Source organism: Podarcis tiliguerta (assembly GCF_965153285.1).
Source record: "Podarcis tiliguerta genome assembly, chromosome: 5".
Classification (NCBI taxonomy): domain Eukaryota; kingdom Metazoa; phylum Chordata; class Lepidosauria; order Squamata; family Lacertidae; genus Podarcis; species Podarcis tiliguerta.
In genome coordinates this window covers 10,502,996-10,522,124 of record NC_139538.1, presented here as the reverse complement: position 1 = coordinate 10,522,124, position 19,129 = coordinate 10,502,996, and the positions used below count along the sequence as shown (strand labels likewise).

General features: G+C 42.7%; 1 protein-coding gene across 7 annotated transcripts in view; it reads right to left on the bottom strand.

Annotated features, from left to right (window-relative positions):
- PEX5L (peroxisomal biogenesis factor 5 like) overlaps nucleotides 1-19,129 on the bottom strand; it is a 180,136-nt gene that overhangs the window by 59,294 nt on the left and 101,713 nt on the right. Inside the window, exon 1 of one of the 7 annotated variants that reach the window (XM_083442174.1) lies at nucleotides 2,964-3,023. The exons of 5 other annotated variants lie outside the window; for them this stretch is intronic. The gene's annotated coding sequence lies outside the window, so the exon portion shown is untranslated. Of the gene's footprint in view, nucleotides 1-2,963; nucleotides 3,024-19,129 lie in introns of those variants that run through there. One more of the 7 variants, XM_083442179.1, reaches the window with a different exon arrangement.

Here is a 19,129-nt window from a genome sequence, read left to right as displayed (position 1 = left end):
TGTAATTATCAAGTGAATGGCACAGGGAGCTGAACATTCACACGGAGGCAAAAGCTGCCTGTTGCTTCTGAACTTTGAATTCTTAAAAAGAAGCGTTAAGTTGTAAGTAACAGTTGATGCAAAAACTAGTGGTATACAAACAGGATTTCAAGAAACCTCTTTGAAATAAAATCCTATTTCTCTGAGGAAAATCTTCTCCCTAGAAAATTGAACGAGTTCTCCTTTCAGTACAAGAGCAAGTCACAGTAGCAACACAAGCCGCCTTAGAAGAAAAAAGTTATTATAAAATAAATAGAATTTTTAAAATTAATGTCAGATGCAGAAGAGTGCATTGGTCAAGAGGAGACCCTAAATTCTCAGAAGTAAAAAAAGCTTGTTGTAACTCCCATTGGTTTTAACACCCCAGTGCAAGCGGAGACTGAATCCATTCACACCATGAATGTCAATTAAAAATCAAACAAAGCACTTCTTCCAAAGGATGTGTAATTTCTCGTTAAAAGCTCAAGAAGAATATGGTAAACTCAGTGACATAAACATGGCAGAGTTGACATAATGCCATTCGTACACATTCACAGGGAATCATCTGAGCAATGAAGCATCTCTTTAAAAAGCAGTATTGTCAGTTTTGAGTCAGTTCTGATATAGCATTCTGGGAAAAAACCACCAACCTTTTTTGTGTGTGTACCTTAAAATGTGTATCTATAGCACCGAGAACCTGCCAGTTTAACATATATTAACCAACCAACCCCCATCCCTGAATACTTTGATGATATAATTTGGTATTCTCCTGGAAAAAAATATACTTTTCATAGAGGCACATCAGTGCCAAGACTGGCCACACATCAGCTTGGTCCTCTGGGGAAACTGGGTGATGGACAAAATGGCTTCTTCAAGCACCTCCTACCATGGCTGAGTCATCCTTTGCATTAAGGTATATCTCTTCCAGCTCAAGGCATTCCGGGCTATCATCCAAGATTTCAAAGTTGCATTGGATCTCGCCAGTGTGATCTTAGGTGACGGCAAATTAAACAGATTGAATAAAAATGGGTTCCTTGGTGTGAACTCTTGTTTTGCAGCTTGCCTGATGCATGCAGTCAAATTTTGGATTGACTTGCACTTTGACCTCTCCCCTCTTCTGCTCAGATGGGCTGCCTGACCCCCTCCCACCTTTTAAAGCACCTTCTATGTTTGCCCTTCACATTACCAGGAAAAAAAAGAGAACACAGTGGTACCTCAAGTTACAAATGCCTCAGCTTACAAACGCTTCAGGTTACAAACTCCACTAACCTGGAAGAGTTACCTCGAGTTGAGAACTGCCCCAGGATGAGAACGGAAATTGTGTGCTGGTGGCACAACGGCAGCAAGAGCCCCCTTAAGGGAAACCACGCCTCTACTTAAGAACAGTTTCAGGTTAAGAACGGACCTCCGGAACGAATTAAGTTTGTAACTAGAGGTACCACTGTATTTTAAACACAGTTGTTTTTAAATGGCTTCAGGGTTAAAATTGGTGCGGTAACGGAACATGTCAAAACAGCCCTTCTGATCAAAAACCTAAACCGTGTAGATGTGGAAAGGCAGAACACCAGACACACTGCTCATTCTAGAGGCATGGAAAAGTTAATGATACATCAGAACTGGACATCAAGATGACTGCACAGCTTTGTGTCTCTTTTGGCTCAGCTGGTGAAAGGATAGAATGAGTGGGAAGGGCCTCATGGGGTTAAATATGTGGGGATATTACAACTGCCTTGGTCCCCCCCCCCCCATGCAAGGAACCTGGTGGAAAGAATGAAGAGGGAGCCGGTAGTGATGTTCAGAATCAAAGGCTGGAGGCCTGGATTGGACAATGTACAGTGGTACCTCGGTCTAAGAACAGTCCTGTTAATGAACAATTCAGGAAACAAACTCGGCAAAACTGGAAGTAGGTGTTCTGGCTAGCAAACTTTGGTCTGGAAGATGAATGGAAGCTGATTGGTGGAAGGGCACTGGCAGCGGGAGGCCTCATTAGGGAAAGCGTGCCTCGATTTAAGAATGCTTTCGGTGTAAGAACGGACTTCTGGAACGAATTAAGTTCATAAACGGAGGTACCACTGTATTGGGAAAGCATGGTGGAAAAACAACTCTACTTGGGGGGGGGGGAGGGTAATATGTGGATACATATACTGTATTTGTACTGTGCTATAATAACTGACTGTAGTTTTTTATACATAAAACCTGCATAACCAGATTTCAGATGAGCAGAGTTTAGACTTTTATTTTCCAGTATTTCATCTTTTCAATTGGCTTTTTTCCCTCCAAGGGAAAGTTATTTATTACTGGGGAAGGGGAACAAAACTTAATTGAGGGATTAAAGAAATGATATTGGGGCCTGTTGTATCTAAAACTTCATTGTTGGCATCTACCTATCAGGTTACGATGCAGGACTCTTTCAATTCACGGAGAGCAACATAAGACATATTATTTCTCATATCTGTAAAATGCACCCATAGAGATGTGATTTCTGGAAACATCTACAACCAAAGCAAAAATTTCAGCATATTCATTCAGTGCTTGTGTGGTTACCCTACAGGACATGCTCATACCAAATATCGGGCAATTTAATAAGCATGCTGGTTCCTTTACACTCCACTGGTATCCGAAGAACCGGAAAGAAAATGCATTATAGTGATGTTTTTAATCTGATGAGAAGCACATTCTAGTTGCTAAGCATAACAAAAGGTCTCTGGCCAAGTATGCGCGATTCCATTTGTGATTCAGTCAATCAATCTGTGACAGCATCCTCTTACATGATATGTGGGGCTAGCGGTAAATATCATGCGACTTTGGCAAAGTTAGTCCTTTCGTGCTGAATGTTGGGATGAAGCAAGTTCTGTCAGCTAGGAAGGATGCATTGGAGAAAGGAAGTAAAAACAAAACAAAACATGCAGTGCCTTTTACTTCTTGCACAGGAGGAAAAAACCCACCAAGGCAAAGGTCAGCTCACATTTCTGAAGCCAGAACCACTTTTTCTTCAAGGTCTCACCTACTGCCTGAAAAGAGTTATGATACCCATGTTAGTGCCTGATATCAGGTTCTTAAATAATCAGTCCATTGGACAGTTGTGATCAGAACACTACAAAACCTTCCACTGCTATCTCAATCTTAAGACATGAGACCCCCCCCCTTACTATGGTCACAAGGGGGCTTTGCTTTGAGGTGGGGGGGGGGTGAGGTGGGGGAAGAGAACTTGCAGCCCTTTTTAGACCTTGTGAAAGCTGTCCCAGTTGTGCTTTTCGAGCTGGTCTTTGATCGTAATAAATTATGATGATGATGATGATGATGATGACGAACTTGCAGCCATCCATAAACCCTTATAGCAGGTTTACTAGTACACAGGGGAGAGTAGCTGGAAAAGAAGCTCTGTGCTACAGCTGTTGTCTCTCTAGACACTTAGGAACAGCTGTGAGTCTATTTTGTAGCTGCTAAAACAGGAATAGTGGACTGAATGAATCAGCCCTAAAAGTCAGGATAACACAAAGAAATTTAAAATGAGCCACTGTCCTCTTGCAAAGTCTACTATTCCAATTTGAGCTATTGTGATATTGGTTTTACAGATGGACCAGGAAGAGTAGTTGAGCGGGTGTTTATAGAGGAGATCAGGGATATTAAAGCACTGGGAAATATGCAGAAAAAGAGTAGCGGAAGCACCTTCCAATTGGGGAATCAGCCTTCCCCAAGCTGGTGCCCTCTCAATATTATGGACTACAATTCCCATCAGCCCCAGTCAGCATTTCAGCCTAATGAAAAGAATTATAGAAATCTGTCAAATTATAACAATGAAGAATAATGAAGAAAGTTAACAGACAGAAATTCTGTTGGGTGACCCAACAAAATCAAATGGCAAAAGGTGGGCTGTGCTTTTGAGTTTCCAGGAGGCATCTGAATGGACACTTTTGGAGACAGATCAATGGGAAAGACAGGCCTTTGGCAGGGCTCTTATGTGTTTATAGTATCTCTAGACTTCCAACAATTAGATGCTCGAAAGATTAGACACTAATGGGGAAGAGAGCACAGGGCACAGCACGTTTGAGCCTGAGTGTTTCTTCGCAGTGTTCAAGAGCTTCATTTATGGGCAGCCTGAGACTTAGGAAGCCTTGCATGATTAATCTTTTAAAACAAACACTGAAATCCCCATCTTCTACAAATCTTGCATCAAAAGCTCAGCAACCGATTGCAACATCCTTTCTTTTTTGATCCAAATCACATATGAATTTTGCACAGAGAAACTCGGGCCTCGGTTCTTCAAAGAACTGGGCTGCAACCCATTGCACAGTCAGGGTGCTTAAATCCTATTCAAATCAATGAGGTTTAGCAAACTATGCATATAATTACAACTTTGAGGATGCTTCACATTCCCCCCCTTTTTAAAGGTGTACCCTTCAGATATTTTCATGTACCACTAAACACATGATGAGTGAATGCAACACATGTCAGAGAGCCGGGGCTAGCTTAGGATCTCTGCCAGATGTGTCCTTGTTTGCAAAACTGGATTTGTAGCATGTGAAACAGAAGCCCTACTCAGTCTTTTAACATCTCACGGAGAGAGAGCAGGGTTGCATGCACTTGCCCTGCCTTAACTGTTCCATCCCAAGCCACTGCCACCCCCATCATGTTCACATGTTGGAGGCATGTCTGATGAATGCCCATAGGCTGTATTTGTATAAAGGAACCGTGGCCACACAGGCTTTAATTGGATGCAATGGTAAACCATGGTTTGCGCAAGTCAGAAAGTGAGGAAAGAAATCAAGATTGTGCAAGACTCAAGTCATGGCCCATGGCCCAGATTGTGCAAGACTCAAGTCATGGCCCATGTTTTAACTATTATGTGTGAACTGAGCCAGTCTTTCTAGGACCATCACTAAAAATAAAGGATTAGTCCACGAATGTTTGGAAAATGTAACGCAACTGATCATCTGTTTGATGCTGCTGTTAAAAACTAATGATGCCCACATCAATAATCATGGAAGAATGCAATTAGCTGTATTTTATTTTTTGCTTCAAATGCTCTCTAGTGCTAAATATTTTCCATTAAGGTTGGCTTCCTGTTCCTTTTACCTGTTTTGTTCTGAAATGACTAATTTTACACTTGCCAGTTTCTGATAATGAATAGCTCATCATTGCTTAGAGAAACAAGGGGATTGGTTTTTTCATAAATGCAGCACCTCGGAGGACTTGGTGGATGAGCTTGGCAAATACAAATTTGGTCTGCGGTGTGCAGATTTTAAGATCAGCATGCATAACACACAATGTAACGCTCAAAGGATTGGGCAAGGCTTCTTTTACAGGGAAGTGGGACAGGGTAAACTCTACTTTCAGAGAATACAATTTAACAGCCTTTTCTAATGTCCCAGTTTTCATTTAGTGGGGTTCACAAGGGGGGGTCAAATCGTAATGTTGGAAAAGCCCAAGAAATATCACAGCATACCAATGTTGGATTTACAAGCTGATGCCAGGAAATGACTTGTGGTTCTAGCAAAAATGGTAATGCCCAATGTGGCACGAATGTAAAGGATGCCCTGAAACATGCAGTTCCATAATCAGGATATTGGGCATCTGGGTTTATTTATAAGCTACACTTCAGCTTCAATATTTCATATTCAATATTTTAACAGACATTTTTGTTCAAGAAGTCTTTCCCTGAAGTGTGATCGAGTCATTATATGGAATATTAATTGTATATACTTGTAGAAATTGTGTTAGTTAGTTAGTTAGTTAGGTTTGGGGTTTTTTGCACTGCTTAGATGGCTTCAGGGCATGAAGTAGATTATAAATCTGTAAAAGAAACGAAGTAACATGCATGCTGTGGTATTAAACCACTTGCCACAGAATTCTCTTCACGAAATATTTATTATTCCAAACAACACTGCAGGGATGTTGGGATAAGCTTTTAGAGTGCTTTGATTAAAGGAAAACAGCAACTGATGTGTCCTGCGAATCAGACTCCTTGTTCAACCCCAACCTCATCCTTCTTATTTCTCATCACTTCTTATTTCTCTTTTATCTTATTCTTGCTATTATTTTTCATCTTCCTGTTTATTTGATTGAAGAAAGACTAGATTTTCCAGTAGTTTCACTGGGGCCCAAGGTCCCAGGTCATAATTGAATGATTAGAAACATCTTTCTTTTTCACCAGAGTTAAGAACCACCCAAATGACACATATATCTGCTGTTTTTTTTAAAAAACTGTTACCGATTTCATTCTAATTTTAGTTTGTCTCCTTTATAGCCTATTATTATTATGGTTATAGGTACAGAAAATGAGAAATGTGAATCATAGAATCATAGAATCATAGAGCTGGAAGAGACCACAAGGGCCATCGAGTCCAACCCCCTGCCAAGCAGGAAACACCATCAGAGAATTCCTGACATATGGTTGTCAAGCCTCTGCTTAAAGACCTCCAAAGAAGGAGACTCCACCACACTCCTTGGCAGCAAATTCCACTGTCGAACAGCTCTTACTGTCAGGAAGTTCTTCCTAATGTTTAGGTGGAATCTTCTTTCTTGTAGTTTGGATCCATTGCTCCGTGTCCGCTTCTCTGGAGCAGCAGAAAACAACCTTTCTCCCTCCTCTATGTGACATCCTTTTATATATTTGAACATGGCTATCATATCACCCCTTAACCTCCTCTTCTCCAGGCTAAACATGCCCAGCTCCCTTAGCCGTTCCTCATAAGGCATCGTTTCCAGGCCTTTGACCATTTTGGTTGCCCTCCTCTGGACACGTTCCAGTTTGTCAGTGTCCTTCTTGAACTGTGGTGCCCAGAACTGGACACAGTACTCCAGGTGAGGTCTGACCAGAATAAGCTACTTAAGTAGGGAACAGTGTATGGATTGCAATCATATTGCACCTCAGTCTACTTTGCATAAAAAGTGCAAAGCTACTTGCCTTCTAACATGTTTTTTGTACCTAATTTTGCTAAGTATACACATTTTTGCAAAGCAATTTCCCATAAAATAATACATTTTTGTATGCTTTTCTTTTACTACTCTATATATTTATATGCATTTATGTACACATTGCTTAGCTAGATAAAGGGCGCTGTAGAGCAGCAACCCATTGCCAATGGGAAATTGCATTTTTAAAGATCAGTGTAGATCCAGCCCTGAAATTTCTTTTCCATCCTTATTTGTATGTCACACTAAGCCAAACCATAGTTTAGGAGGAATGAATGCACAAGTGTACAGTCCCCAGCAAAGGACATTGTACCCACTTTGCTCCTGCCTGGCTGATCTGCAGCTATACCATGAGCTAAGTCACAGTTTGACTATGTGTGTTGTCTGAACCTGGGCTCATGGCTTAGCTGTCCTGGACAAACCACAAGACACACCTTGATTACAGCTTGTGATGAGTCGGGACTCTGGAGAGAGCTAAATCATGAGCCTGGGTTCATGTGACACACTAAGAAGAAGAAGCGTTTGGATTTGATATCCCGCTTTATCACTACCCGAAGGAGTCTCAAAGCGGCTAACATTCTCCTTTCCCTTCCTCCCCCACAACAAACACTCTGTGAGGTGAGTGGGGCTGAGAGACTTCAGAGAAGTGTGACTAGCCCAAGGTTGCCCAGCAGCTGCATGTGGAGGAGCGGAGATGCGGACCTGGTTCCCCAGATTATGAATCTACCGCTCTTAACCACTACACCACACTGGCTCTCAAACTATGGCTTAGCTCAAGCATCAGCTCATCTCCAGAAGGGCTTAGCATGGCACCAAGCCTTTAGACACCACGCACTAATTGTCATACCACCATCATAATAGTCACAGTGTTTTGCCACTCTACTCATATAAAAAGGATGTTGTGTGTGAAGCAGCCTTGAGCCAGAGACTTAATGAGACAGTTAGATTAAACCAGTAATTCTGAAATATGTTGGCACTTCTATTAGTTATAATTGCTTTGTTATGAACACCGGCAGAACACTTTGTTGTGGGCCAGGCAGAAGAGACTTTTAAAAACCTGATATTTGCAAACCATGTAAATTGGGGGTGGGCTGGTTTTATTTCTTGAACGGCCAGTGATGATGATGACGATAATAGAAACCTCGTGGTCCACTGGTATATTTTAGATTTACAAAGCAAGGGGACATGGTCAGGATTTCTCAGCTGCTATAACAAAAATGTAATTAATTTGTGCTAAGTGCTCCCCAAAAGGCATTATTTGCTTAAGAACACAGACGTGCTAGAAAAAGACATTCAGTTCTGTCTGGTTCAGCATTCTTTGCAAAAATACAGGGAGTCAAAACTAGGTAGCTCACCTGAAACTGCCCAGTGGACCTTTGCTTACCCTCTGCTCAACCCTGATCGAAAACATTCCTGCAGGATTCAACTGGGTGGGTGCGGGGAACTCCATTTTTCTAGCAGCTGGTGCCTCTGTATAACAGCTCACAATTAATTTCAGCCCAAGCTGCAGAACTTGCAAGAAATATGGTACTGCTTAATGAGGATTTAATTAAGCTACTGCCACAGAATATTAATGTGATGTTACGAGGCAATCTGAGAGTGCTCTCCTCGCTGAGCAAAAGTAATTCATCACTCAGGAACTCCAATCACAGAAAATGAGGAAAAATATATATATATAAATGACCTATAGCACTCAAGCACCTGAACTTACTTTCTGTTGCACCTTTTCAAAACCTTTAGGAACACGCTGGTTACAAAGAAGAGATCTGGCGTGAAGCACCTTGGCCACTTTGTGAAGCCTTTAAAAAATCTCACTACTTTCCTCTCACCACTCCTAGTTTCCACATCTGCTGGGCCTGCTCTTCCCTTTGTTTCACCCGACTGCACTGCATGCTCTTAGATGAGCAGGGAACCTTTGCTACTGGCGCTATTCCATGACCACACTTAGGATGCCACCTATGGGTCCTTTATTAAGTATTTTTGTTATGTAATGTTTGTAGTTGGGACGCAGGTGGCGCTGTGGGTTAAACCACAGAGCCTAGGACTTGCTGATCAGAAGGTCAGCGGTTCGAATCCCCACAACGGGGTGAGCTGCCGTTGCTCGGTCCCTGCTCCTGCCTACCTAGCAGTTCAAAAGCACCTCAAAGTGCAAGTAGATAAATAGGTACCGCTCCGGAGGGAAGGTAAACGGCGTTTCCGTGCGCTGCTCTGGTTCGCCAGAAGCGGCTTAGTCATGCTGGCCACATGACCCAGAAGCTGTACGCCGGCTCCCTCAGCCAGTAAAGCAAGATGAGCGCTGCAACCCCAGAGTCGGCCACAACTGGACCTAATGGTCAGGGGTCCCTTTACCTTTACTTTTTTAATGTTTGTAGTTATGTAGGGTTGCCATACACCCATAATTTCCTGGGCATTGCCAGGATTTGTCCGTCATAAATGGTGTCCGGGCGGAACTTCCTAAAATCGGTAGAAATGTCCAGGAAAACCCAGGTGTATTGCAGCTCACATCATAAGTGTTATCCACCCCCAACAACTTTTGTGTCTGGGTTTTGACTTTTTGAAATATGCCAACCCTATAGAGCTTGGTTTGAACTTTGGAAAGTCAGCATTCAAATAAAATGATTGATTGACCTGCACCTAGATAATCTTAAGAGAAATTCTCTTTTGCACCTTCCTAATAATTCTGCAGTTAAACCAGAGGACGAATCTCTATATCTAAAACATTAAAAGGGTCCTTCGACAGCTGAAAGTTCTGCACCATGTTACAACTCAGAAGGGAAATGAAATGGCTCCTTGCCTGTGCAGATGCGCAGATGGTGTTCCAATGCAAGCAGAGAATTGCCTGTCAATTTCAACGTTTCAGATATTTCTATGCACTCATTCCCAATGCATGCATGCATCTGCCTGCGACACCTAAATACAGGAAGTGTGGGCCATTGGCCCAGCTATCTCAGTAGCTTGCAGCAGATCTCCAGAATTTCAGACAGCGGTCTCTACCCGCTGTTCGTGGAGATGCAGGGAATCAACCTGGGACAAAGCATGTGCCCTACCACTGAGCCACAGCTTAAATGGGAATCTCAGTCACATTGCGGCTCAGAATGAGCAATGTTGTCTCATGTTGTTGTGCGACAAACATGGTTCCCTTGGAGAAACTGCTATTCTATGGCTACCTAGGTTGGCCTAATAACAGGTCTCAATCCTTAGAACTAAATTCCACAATCTAACATCTTTAGTACGCCTGGCATCAGTGGGTTTTTTCGGGGGGGGGGGATGCAGTGGTACGCATACCCCTAAATATTTTGTGAATCTTTGTACTTGTGTCCATTTACTGTATTTATTTTCCCCGATTTGAACTATAAAATGGTGGTTTTCTTGAGTCAAAATGAGAGTAACCCTAAACTTTTTTTTTTTAAAAAAAGCACTGCCTGACGTGACTGAGGGGGAAAATAATTAAAAAATGTTGCATTTCCTTGAAATAATTTCATGTGCATACAGAAAGAAAAATGTAAAGAGTTTAATTGAAAATAATTTAGTTGCAAATACTTCACAAGTTAATTTTGTAAGCTATGTGGGTGGCGTTTCTGTCCAATAACTTGGTGGGGCATATATTTTGTCATCTATTGTGTGATCTCAAATTTGCTTTTGGTGAACATGAATATTCAAGTAGTTGACTTTAAAGATTTGCATTCTCATAAATATTCATGTTACTCAGTCTTGAGTGCTTTAATGTTAATATAAGGCAAGCATGAGAAAAATGTGAACATGGTCAAACTGGAATTTGCTTTTGAATTAACTTAATATTAGTAGAATGCAAGGAGCACTTAAGGTTAAAGGAAACAAGCTGGGCAGCTGAATCACTCATATGCAAAACTGTGGAGGGCCAAAGCCTTGCTTTCTTACAAAGTGATGTCTTACAAATAAGGTTCTCAAATCCCTCAAAGTAGACAGCTTTCAGCCCTACAGATGTTGTTGGACTCTAATTCCCATCAGCCCCATCTGGTATGGTCAGTGGAAAGGGATGGTGGGACTTGTAGTCCAGCAACCTTCAAAGGACTACAGATTCCTCTCCCAAGCCTTATGAGGAGTGGTTGAAGAAGCTGGGTATGTTTAGCCTGGAAAAGAGGAGATATGATAGCCATCTTCAAATAACTCAAGAGCTGTCACATGGAAGATCTAACAAGATCTAGCTAGATCCAGCAGCCCAATTGATTCTCCAGTCCAGCAGCACCCAACAACCCTGGCCCCAGCATCACGGCCGGGCCTGAGCTCAGTGGATCTGAGCCTGCTGAGCTGAGCCCAAGACTGTGATGAATTCAGACCTCTGGTGTCTATAGCCAGAGCCAGTGTGGTGTAGTGGTTAAGAGCGGTGGACTCCTAATCTGGTGAACCGGGTTCGATTCCCCGCTCCTCCACATGCAGCTGCTGGGTGACCTTGGGCTAGTCACACTTCTCTGAAGTCTCTCAGCCTCACTCACCCCACAGAGTGTTTGTTGTGGGTGAGGAAGGGAAAGGAGATTGTTAGCTGCTTTGAGACTCCTTCGGGTAGTGATAAAGCGGGATATCAAATCCAAACTCCTCCTCCTCCTCCTCCTCCTCCTCTTCTGAGGAACCAGCTCCTTCCACTCTGGAGATATTCGCCCCCTGCCAATCTGCCAGTCCTACTGAAGGGAATGGAAGAAATATGCTCTGGCTCAAACTCAGAGCCCAGCCCCTTTAAGACCTTCCATTCCTCCAGCAAGGGGGCAAACCCTGAAAGGAAGGATCTGGTCCTGAGAGAATGAAAGCCTTCAGTTCACTCTTTGCTGTAGTAAGCTGTTGACTTTGGGCTTTCCTTTTCGCTGCTCTAAACTCCTTGCTAACTGAAGGAGAACCAGTGTGTTGTAGTGCTTAGAGTGTTGGGCTCGGACCTGGGCGATCCAGGGTTCAAATCACAATTCAGCCACACAGCTCACTGAGGTGACCTGGGGCCAGTCACTGTCTCTCAGCCAAACCTAACTCACCAGGCTGTTGTGAAGATAAAATGGGGAGAGAACCATCTTGAGCTCCTTGGAGGAAACATGGAATGTATAGGTAATAATAATGATAAAAAACGACGATGGTGATAACCACCTCCAATCATCATCATCATCATCATCATCATCATCGTAATCATAATAATTTATTAACCCAGCCCATCTGGCTGAGTTTCCCCAGCAACTCTGGGCGGCTTCCAATCAAGTGTTAAAAACAATACAGCATTAAATATTAAAAACTTCCCTAAACAGGGCTGCCTTCAGATGTCTTTTAAAAAGAAGATAGCTGCTTATTTCCTTCACATCTGAAGGGAGGGAGTTCCACAGGGCGGGTGCCACTACCGAGAAGGCCCTCTGTCTGGTTCCCTGTAACCTCACTTCTCGCAATAAGGGAACCACCAGAAGGCCCTCGGTGCTGGATCTCAGTGTCCGGGCTGAACGATGGGGGTGGAGACGCTCCTTCAGGTATACAGGGCCGAGGCCATTTAGAGCTTTAAAGGTCAGCACCAACACTTTGAATTGTGCTCGGAAACATACTGGGAGCCAATGGAGATCTCTCAGGACCAGTGTTATGTGGTCCCGGGGGCCACTCCCAGTCACCAGTCTAGCTGCCGCATTCTCCAAGGCAGGGAAAGCTGCATTTGGCTTGTTGGCTCACAAGGCTTGTAGGTCTGGCTTAGAAATTTTCTGGGACATCAGGCCCAATATCCAAATCTCCAATCCAGAGGATAAAATAACATTCTGCACTACAGTGACCTCAATTCTCTGCCAAGCAAAGTGAAATCCTGCAAGCCTGAATAATTTTTGCAGATCAAGCCAATGTGCGTGCAGTTATTTATTTTTGCAGAGTCTTCCCAAGCCTGCCTAGGTGAGGGTCATGGACCTCTCAAAGTAACAACACCCCATCCTCTGGAGAGCTGAAGCTTCGCTTTGAGATTTTATCTGGCACTGGCCTCTTATTTTCATGCTTATCACCACAGCCAGCTGGCCAGTCAGAAAGACTATGGAAAAATATGCTTTTATAAGCAGGAGCTCAGATTACTTGCTTGTATGCCCAACCACCTTAAAGCATTTTGGCATACGGGCATCTCATTTGAAAGCACATTTTAAGAAGAACAAAAAAACAACAACAACCCTTTCTCTATTATTAGGGTCTTTGCAAAGAAAGTTAATTGTGGGTCCTCTGTTGAAGTATAGGTGGATTCCCATGAGGCAAGACACAGCAATAACAGAAAGAACCTTTATTGAACTACATAACTGGGAAACAGGGGCAAAGCATCTGCTTATATACATTCCTGAAAACCTGGGCCACTCCCACTCCCAACGTGATTGGCTATCTAAACTTCCAAGCTGCGAATCACGACTCAGATTTCAAGGGCCAATGGCAGAGGCCCAAATCCTGAAATGTTCTGTGATTGGACATCATGTATCGAACAGGAGCTCAGAAGCCATAGTCCAGACTCAAGCTCAGGCAAACACAGATCACTGAATATATAACACCTGTTACCCTCTCTCTTGATCATCAGGGCCAAAGCAGAAATGGTTGCACTGGAAGACCTCTGTGTCAGCTGGATCAGGTGTTGTCTGAACCCCCACAAAGCAGAAGCAAAGGGGATGGGCCACTCCATGTTTTCCCTTCCAAAACGGCCTTTTAGAAAGGGGAGAGATAATGCCTCAGCCCCAGGGGTCAAATGTTACTTTATGGAACTCTCAATCTGCCCCTTGGGTCTGTTCCCAGGCTACAAACCTCTAGCTACATCCTCTCTCTGCAGGTTACACACCCCACCAGCCTTGCTTTAAACTTCCTTGAGTGAAGAGCCACTGCACTCAAGAGGTCTGTGCTCCTCACCTTACTGACATTCTGCCACTTTAGCAATGGCCATCAAATAATTCCAAACTCTTTTCAGCATTTCTAGCTTGGAAATATGGGGTGAATTCTAGGATAGTGTGAGCAAGTTTCTTCTCGTGCAGAGGAAGGCTTCTTCTCCTTCTCTACTGAAGCAGCCATAATATGCTTCGGAGGGGATTGGGAGGACTGACTCAGATTTTTGGGGCACGAAGTGAGCTGCAGGAAGGAGAAGAGGAACCGGAAGTCCTGTTGTACAAGTGGAATTCTGTTATGTACTGAGTTGAATAGGATCCAAAAGGCATCAGTCTGATTGGTCCTAGAACAATAGGGTCCAGAATGCAGCAGTCTGATTGGTCCTAGAACAATGCAGCAGTATGATTGGTCCGAAGGAGCCACCCAATCCAGCTCCAGGTGGAAGTGAATCTGCAACCTGAATTGCCTACAGGAGAATCCCAGAATTAGCCAATCACGTGTGGCCCATTGTGTAAATAATGTATATAAAGCAGATATTTTGGGGAAACTTTCATTCCTCACTACTATGAGCTGAATAAAGAGCATGAAATCCATACTTGTCTCCGAGTATATTTCAAATTCTATAGCACAAGCAGGTAGACCAGGCATCCCCAAATTCGGCCTTCCAGATGTTTTGGGACTACAATTCCCATCATCCCTGACCACTGGTCCTGTTAGCTAGGGATGATGGAAGTTGTAGTCCCAAAACATCTGGAGGGCTGAGTTTGGGGGTGCCTGAAACAAACCACACTGAATATCATGCAAGAATCCAAAAAAACCACTATAGAAAACCTTTGGTCTTGGATGTGAGTGTCCTGAAAAGCAGTTCCCAAGCTTATATGCTATATGTCTGCAAGCAACAGTTGAAACGGAGGATTGTTTCAAAAGCAGTTTGTTGCACTGAGAAAATATCTCAAAGAGAGCTTTGGCATGGCTTGAGTAGCAGATCTCTGGATTGTAGCCAGACGAGGCAATGAAACTTTAAAGGGAGGCATTGGCTTTCAAGCTTTCTGCTTTTCCACACGGTCTGATCTCCCAAGGAACCCCTGAACATCTTCCACAGAGTCCCTGTAGGCTTTTCTCATGACATAGTCCCATTCACTGGAGGCACAGAGGACCTCTGTCCCTGCTTGCAGCCTCTGGGCATTCAGACAGAGGATCCCAATCATGCAGGAAGAGAGAGGGACCATATGTCCATAGGCTCCATTCAGACTTCAGTGGGAATGTGCAGAGGTTGAGGTGGGGCTGGCAGGTGCTCTAGGCTGTTGTGTTGCAGTGGATGCCACTGCTCAGCTGACATGGGGCCCTGGCCAGGCCTGGTGTGCCTTGCCCTTGCGCCTGCTAACTTTGCTGCTATATACCCAACACTATCCTGTGTCTGCACATCGCAGTAAGTTTAGGAAGCTGCAGTAAAATTAGTAGTGGGCGGACAAGCTGTCTTTCAGGAAAGCTTGCCTGTCATAGCCTTCCAGATCTTCTTGCTGAGAAAACCACTGAACTGGCATACTTAATTTGCACGATGTAGAAGCAAAGCCTTATACCAGCTCTATGGTGATTTAGCCCCGGCATGGTCTGCTCTGACTGAGAGTCTCTCTCTCTCTCTCTCTCTGGGGTTATACATCTTTCAAACCATGTGCTACCTTATGTGTTACCTGGAGAGGCCAGGGATTAAAACTGATGCATCTTGCATGTAAAATATTGCTCCCTGCTGTCTTGATCTAGGCAGATAATTCAGTGTAATCTGAAAAAAAAGGGGAAGTACTGTAGACACATGACCACAGCAGATACGTAGAAACTTCTAAAATTCCTGATATCCAAAGGTTTCGTTAAGTGGGTCATGTTCTGCAGAATATTCTGCAGAATATTTTCGATCCGATATATTTGGTAACAAGTTACCCAGATATATTGGGCCACTAACAGCGCTGTTTCACAGAGTTGGTGAAGGAATCCCAGTTACAGCTGCACACATTTGGGGCTACACCCCCTCCCCCGAGGCTTAATTTTTAAATAAATAAATAAACTAACATGAGAGTTTATTTAGTAAAAGGGCGCAACCCTAAGGCTAGATGTGACGCAATGAGTTGAGTTAGGAGTCAGTGGGATTTTGCCTAAACCAGGCGATCCCTGGCTCGATCAGAAATATGTTGTTCCGAATCCTGGCTCTGCTGGGGTCAGCTAGCTGATCTAAGCCCTTTGAATCTTAAACTAGAGTAAGACCTTTAAAAGGGGTGTTGGGGGGGACCAGAAGAGGGATTTAGGGTGGATCCTTAGCCAGTTCAGCTAGGTGATGCGACCTGCCAACCCATCAAAAACTCAAACGCAAATGAGAAATGTTTTCTTTCTCCCTCTGCAAAGCTTAGGCAGCCAATTCAGCCAAGGCTGTGAACTTAGAAACATACTGTATTTTCCCATGTATAAGACTATGTTTTTTTAATGCAGTCGCCTTATACACAGACAGTGCAGAGGGGGACAGGCGTTTGGTGACAGCTGCGAGCAAAAGATTGGCAGCGGCAATTGGGCAAGTGATTGGTGGCTGAGGCAAGGCCTGCTGATGATTGGCTGCTGCTGCGGCAATTGGGTGGGCAATTGACGGCTGCTGGCGGCAAGCGTGCAGACAATAGGCGGCTTCGGCGAGGTGTGAGATTGCCATTGGGCCAGAGATATTGGGTATAATATTCAGTTTGAAGACTGGGAAAAGTTATGGAAGGAGAACTTAAAATTTACAGCATGCATGGTATTGAAAGAGAATGTGATGAAAATGTTTTATAGGTGGTACATTACACCGGTAAAACTGGCAAAAATGTACAAGACCTGTAATAAGTGTTGGAAATGTAATGAAAAAGAAGGATCATTTTATCATATGTGGTGGGAATGTAAGAGAGTGAAAGACTTCTGGGAGTTGATATATAACGAGTTGAAGAAGATTTTGAAATATACTTTTACAAAGAAGCCAGAAGTCTTTCTGTTAGGTATTACAGGAAAGGAGATTAAGAGAAAGGACAGTAAGTTTCTCCAATATGCAGTGACGGCAGCAAGAGTGTTACTGGCACAAAAATGGAAACAACAGGAAATACCGACAATAGAAGATTGGAGGTTTAAGTTGCTAGACTACGCTGAATTAGATAAGATGAGTGGAAAAATTAGATACATAAGAGACCAAAAGTTTATAGAAAACTGGGGGAAATTTGTCAAATATCTGGAGAATGTAAGTGATGGTCAAATAACGCTAGAAGGTTTTAAAAGAGCACTGTGACATACGCGAGAGATATTGTTAAAAGGAATGATAGAGAAAAGATATAATTAATGACAATGGTAAAAAAGGAAATGCGGAAATTAATAGTGACTATGAAAGATTTACAGAAAAGCTGAAGGAAGTCTAAAACCAAAGACTTGGAAATGGAAATGTGAAACATGAAAATAATATATGTGTTGTTTTGTTATGTTGTAAATTAATAAAAATTATTAAAAAAAAAAAAAGAGATTGCCATTGGCGGTCAGGCGGGTGAGTGCTTTTCGGCAACCCCCCCCCCAAAGCACAACAACCCAGGGCAATCTCTCTCCCCCCCCATTTCCTTAATTTGGTGTCCCAAAAAATAGGGGTCATCTTGTAGACTGGGGCATGTTATACAGGGAAAAATACGGTCATTTTATTGATCAATTTGTTTAAGCTTTGGTTTTCAATCAATGAATTGTTTAAAGGAACAATTAAATGGAACCATTCCACAGTCCTCATTGTGTTCTTGGTCTGTGTATAGTCTATAAATGACAAATATCTAGCACAGAAGAAAAGCAAAACCAAGCCAAAAAGCTTTCAGAATAGCAAAATGAGAAATAAACCCAAGTGTTAGCCTCCTATATCCTTCCATTTTTTATAACCTGCACAAATCTGTTGGTATGGACCACATTAACATTTTAAAAGAATCTTGACTTGCACTCTCGAAGCCTACTCAATAATGTATTGTGTCCTTTTAACTGCTAAAACAGAAGCAACAACACGATAGTGATATCCTACCAGATAGGCTTAAATTGATACCAGTTCCTGGGAGGTAGAATGAATAGAAGGAGGACTGTGTATTTGCAGTGAGACCCTGGCAGCCAACAAATCAATGCCTGTCTTTTCTTATATATATAATAAATATATAAAGCAAGATCTCTATCGCGTTCTCTTTCTTTGATCTCAGAATGCCTTTAATCTTTAAGGCCATTTAATACGGCACAACTTTCAGAGTGAGAAATCTCATACTCTTGACTTGTTTGGGGGAAAACAATTTCATCTTTTATCAGGACTCTCTGAGATCAGGCATGCCCCACTCCCACCACCACTCGGCTTTAATGGGCTTCCTGGCACTGAGAAGCATTTCTTTATACAGCGGGAAACTGTAAAAAATGCAATGTGAAGACAGTGGAACAGAAGCTTCCAAGCAAAAATGACTATGTTTTGGTTTGGGTATAATTTTGGAAAGATCGGAATAGGAATGTTCATCTTCAATTGTGGCCAAAAAAATAAATATTTTTTTTAAAAAATGAATCCATTTTTTAGCCTCCACCTGAGATCCCTTCCTAGATTCAAGCCTAGGTCAAATTCAGGAGTATCCTTAGAAGTGACTCCTTCCACATCTGAACTGTCCAACTAGCAAACATGGGAAATCCCTGTTTAGTTATAAAGACCTAAGAAGAGCCCTGCAGGATCTGTTAAGCATAACTGGTTTAATCGACACAGAAATGAAAATGCCTGTATATTAATGAAGGTTTAAAATGGAAAATGGCTAAATGTGTATTGCTAACACTGGAGTTTTTCCCGCAGTAGTTTTTCTAAGTGGTCTCTGAGCTCTTGCTGAGTTGATAATTAACTAATTTTCTGCTAGCTAACATATGAGTGTTGTAACCTTAGATCAGGTGACAAAGGTACTGAGCTGCAAATTCGCCATCTTGAAAGAACATTTTGATTTTTGGAGTTATCTTTTATTTCTAAGACACTGAGCTTGTTCTGGACAGCACAATACATTGTGTGGATATTTTGGGTATATCTTTGATGCTTATGTACTGTTTTTAAAAAGTTCTGCGAGTAAAAGTTTGAATAATATTGTTATGGGTCTGGGCAATGCTATCTTCCAAAAGGAGTCAGTTCCTATACTTCTAGTTGCTTCAAACTACACAATATTAATATCTGCAATAGGATCAGACCAAAGGCCCATTTAGTCCAGAATCCTGTTCTCACAGTGGCCAACCAGATGCCCATGGGAAGCCCAGAAGCAGGTCCTGAATATAGCAGCACTCTCCCTGCTTGTGATTCCCCAGAATTGGTATCTAGAGGCATGCTGCATCT